General features: G+C 40.3%; 1 pseudogene; it reads right to left on the bottom strand.

The window, feature by feature from the left end:
• Window positions 1-293: 293 nt before the first annotated feature.
• Window positions 294-2,890, bottom strand: LOC110307350 (annotated as a pseudogene).
• Window positions 2,891-4,830: the final 1,940 nt, after the last annotated feature.

Here is a 4,830-nt window from a genome sequence, read left to right as displayed (position 1 = left end):
AAATGTCAATTTAAGGTTAGGTTTCTGATTAATAATAGATTGAACCCAATTCACACCAGAGGAGTAAAAGCCACCTTGTCCTCTCTCATTTTTAAAGAATCTATACGGTGACTGATGTAAAGGGATTAAAGCAAGTTGAGCAATTCTCTGATTAGCAGGTACAGTTATGAAACCATGAGGGGAAGCAGCTATAATTTTAATTTCTCCCTCATAATCATTATTTATAACACCTGGATAAAGCTGCAGGCCTTTTACAATAGAACTGTTTCGTCCTAAAAGAAATCCACAAGCTTCTACAGGTAGAGGTCCAAAGACTCTGGTAGGCAGAATTTGGACTCCCATTTCTGGGGTTGATACTGCTTGGATGGTGGAACAGAGGTCCAGTCTTGCATTTCCTGGGTTTGACCTGACATGCTCAAAAACTGATCATTTTGGCTGGGCAGCAGATTTATAGCCCCATAAGCTGTTTTCTTTAAGTAAGTCGGGGTCTGGGGCTAACCCCTTTCCTTGTTTCCCAGCACTGGGCGGCTCAGAACGCCTGGCTTAGACTTGCACACCCTGGCCCAGTGGTTGCCCTTTCTGCACCGGGGACAAATTCCTGGGGCACGCCTGCTTGCCCATTCCTGGCACCTTTGTTCTTAGGACAATTACTTTTAAAATGATCCAAACTTCCACATTTAAAACATGCATTATTCCCTCATTTCCACGAGAACATTGCTTGTACGTGGGTCCCCTGCGAAGTTGCGCACGACGGCCCAATGTCTGCACAAAGACAGACATATCCCGCCAAATCTGTCTGTACTTTTTGAGGTTGATCGCAGCTCGGCACATTGAGTTAGCATTCTCATAAGCCAATTACATAACGAAAGGACTTCCCGTGTCCAACTTTCCAAGGATTCTACTAGCTGCTATCAAAAACCTGTCCACAAAGTTTTGATAAGCCTCAACAGAACTCTGCCAAATGCTAGCTAAACTCCCACCAGTATCCCCTCTAACTGGTAACAGTCCCCAATTACAGCAGCCGCCACGATCTCTGTGTACACTGCAACGGGAAAATCAATCTGATTTGTCTGTCCCTCATATGGACCCTCTCCTAAAAGCATGTTGCTATCCCAGTCTAAATTACAGGTCTGAGCATTTAAAGTGGCAGTTTTCTTACTGGCATCTTGCCATTCAGAATCCCAAAGCAAAAAAATCTCCTACTGACAGGGTAGCCTTACAAAGAGTCTTCCAATCTAGGGGGTTTAAGTGTGACTCCACGACTGTATCTAGTAATGCTCGAGTGAAAGGGGCTGAAGGTCCATATTGCACAACAGCTGTTCTTAACTCCTTTATCAACATGAAATCCAAAGTCTGGTAATGTCTGACTCTAGTATCTTGCTGATTAACTACCTCGACCACAGGAAAGGCTAGCGTATTAGACGTATTCTGTCCTCTCCCACGAGCCTGACTCACAGCTCTTTCTAGTGGCACCTGGTGAACTTCAGAAGAGTTACTCTTCCCCACTTCTGACATCCTTTTTAGCTCCCGAAGCTCATTAGTCAACTTCTGAAGCCTAATTTCAAACTCTAATTTGCTTAGTCACATGTCCCTATGAGTAGCACCTCCCAAGGTGGGGACCATAGGTGGAGCGGGAGACACGCAAGAAAGCCAATTCTCATCAAAATAATTGGCAGCTCCTCTATCTGAGTGATTTTTGTTTGAATTTAGTTCATCATCAGAGTTTCCACATTTATCAAATTTAGAGTTAAGAGGAACCTTTTCTGAGAAGGCCCTCTCTGATAGGCACTCTTCCTGAGATTCTACAAGCTCTGCCTGGGTACAGTCCACCCCCCCGCCACCCCAAGAGATCACCTTTCCAATAGTATCTTTCACAAGCGCCCAGAGGCCTAAGGTGAGATTATCTGCCTGAATGATTTTCAAGGCCTCACCAACTTTCTCCCAGGTTCTGTAATCTAAAGTTTCTTCTTCCTTGAACCATGGGCAACAAGAATCTCTCCTATCTAAAAAATTTCTTACAAATTACTTCAAGCCCTACTCCTCTTGCCTGAAACAGCTCCTGGAAGCTGAGGACGACCTCCTTGATCCATAACTTCAAACCCTACTTTCTCTCACCTAAGACAGCTCTTGAAACCTGGGGACGACTGCCTGATTCCAGTTTCTAGTTTCAATTAATTCGCTGCTGACCAAAGCAGAACCAGCTTTGGGTTAGTGCCTATTCAAGCTTAGTTTGTATCCTACCTCACCCTCAGCAACACTTTAAAAAATGATATTTTAAGCTAACGCTAGCATGTGTACCTGTTTGTTGCTCCGGTGCCCGATACCAAGGACCATTTGCTTTTCCCGTGGAGCTCCACACGGACAGCTTTCTCTCAGTGTCCTTCTGCCATTCTTCAGGTCCGTTCAGGTGCCAAAATTGTTGCATGCTGTCCAGCGGCTCCTGAGGAATGGGGTATGGCTTAAGCGCAGACTCGGGCTGAAAGAGAGGGAACTAGACGGACGAGAGAAAGAACGGAGCTAAGACAAAGGTTCTGATCAAAGCTCAATTTTACTATTCTGAACACCAGGTTATGAAGAAGTGGGGAGGGGCCCATTCCTGCCAAATTATCCTCGGAGTCCAGTTGCAGGTGACCACGTGAATACTCCAGAACAGCTAGGCAGCAGGTAGTAGCAGTGGAAGTGGCAGAATGATAGGGTGGCAGGCTCTAACCCCATGATCTCCGGGTGCTAACAGTCAAACCTGATCAGCCAGATTTCAGGCTGAGGGGGGGAGGTTACAATTTTATATTAAAATAGTATGTGTATTTCATACATACACACACACACACACACACACACACACACACACACACACATTACTAACTTCCCTTTCTTGTCTTACCTCATGCATTATTGGTGACATCAGATGCTATAACTCTATCATTTCTTATGAAAAGTCTGTATAGTTGGCATATATATTACTTGCATGCATGTTTTCAGGGTTCCCTCTATGAAACTGAATAATCAATTGCAATTAAATTTTGCTCAATAAGAATGTAAATGATTCCAGGTACTAGAATCTTAAGCTATCTACTCAGTACTAATAAAGACATGGCAATTGTAGGAGAATCTAAAACTGGTAATTTTCTAAACAAGGATAATGTGCAGAATTTTAGGGCCCACTCCTAATAGATATATTTCAAAACACTCTGCACTTTATAAATGGAGCACATTGCAGAAGATATGGTAAAAAGAGCCTGAGCAACAAGGAAATTTATATGAGATTGGGTCTCTTAGTAATATGAGGCACTATACCAATAAAGTCTTACAAACATGACTGTCTAAACAATAGCCTAATGTAGATGATACTAATGAACATGCCAAACTGGATGAGAAAAGCCTAGGAGCCCTTCCTTCTAGATAAAGAACTGTATGTAACTGAGGAAAGCTGAGAATGGGAGAGGTGACATTCCCCACAGAAGAGCATACTAATTGGTTTTATATGTATAGACAACTCAGACATTCATATCAGAGGATGAAACTGTTCACTATGTGATATTCCCCCCTACACTGATTATCAATTTTTAAAAAATGACCACAGGCAATCTGAGCAAGATAATTCCTCAATTCAGCTTTCTTCTTCTCAGCTCATGTTAGCTTGTATCAAATTGGAAACAAACTAGCAACAACCACAACACAACCTAACTACTAACAACAAGTCAGTTAAAAGATGTCCTAGAATTATGATTTCAAGACTTGATTATCAGAGAAGGTAAAATTTGATGTTCATAAAAACATGTATCAAAAACTTCAAACATGTCCATGAGTCTCTTTTAAAAAAATGATTCTTCATGATTCTAAGAATGAAGAGAAATCTTGAGTCAGGAATAGTAGTAAACATAAGCCAAGTAAAAATCCCTTGTGTTGTTCAAGGAGATATGCAACATAGATGAATATTGGCCTAGGTGTAAAGGAAGAGAATTGTGACAGAGAAGGGAGTAAGAAGGAAGAGAGTTTAAAAAGTAAGAGTGTGAAACAGATGAGAAGAAGCAATGAAAGGAGAAAAAGAAGGAGAAGCAATGAATCATCAGAGAGGGAAGCTGAGGCAAGGAAACAGATGAGAGAAGATGCAACAGGGTAACCTTACACAACTTACTGCTAATGATGATTTTTGTACATTTGAATCTGCTGTATCTTTATAGTAGTTTGGAAGGTTCGTATGCCTCTAGAGTCAGGACTATCTTCTAAGTGAATAGGAAAATATAAGTTAGAGAATGGTAGAAAAGGCCACTATTAAGGAGGCAAAAGATCATATGATTTAACATTATTGACCTAATAGTCATGGAATTGAGAACTCTGAGTTTTTAATAAGCCATATGCATCATTTCTAGATTTATTTTGGAATTTCATAATTTTTAAAACAACTGTCAGGATCATTGCAGTCTTATAGCTTATTATAGTGTTCCTTCTACTTTTACAATATTAGTATTTTCTTTTCTATTTATTTACTTAAGCAACTTAAGTTTCTCTACTGCACACATGATATTTTAAATATTATATATCGAACATATCAGTTGTATACTAATAAAATTAGTATTCTTCAGGTAAGGGTTATTACCCAGTCAGATTTTATAGCTTTCAATTTAAATGGCTCAGAGATGTAAAAAAAAAAAAAAAAAAAAAAAAAGTAACTGTGTGAAATTTGTTTAAATATTTTGCCTGATTGTTTTAATTTTTAAGAAAATCTCATTGTGTAGCTCATATTGACCTCATACTTACAGCAATCCTGGCTCTTCCTTGCACAATCAAGACTATATGCATGCCAGGCATGTTGGCGCACACCTTTAATCC

The sequence above is a fragment of the Mus caroli genome, chromosome 12, assembly GCF_900094665.2.
Source record: "Mus caroli chromosome 12, CAROLI_EIJ_v1.1, whole genome shotgun sequence".
In the NCBI taxonomy this organism is placed as follows: domain Eukaryota; kingdom Metazoa; phylum Chordata; class Mammalia; order Rodentia; family Muridae; genus Mus; species Mus caroli.
This window is presented reverse-complemented; position numbering and strand designations above follow the sequence as displayed.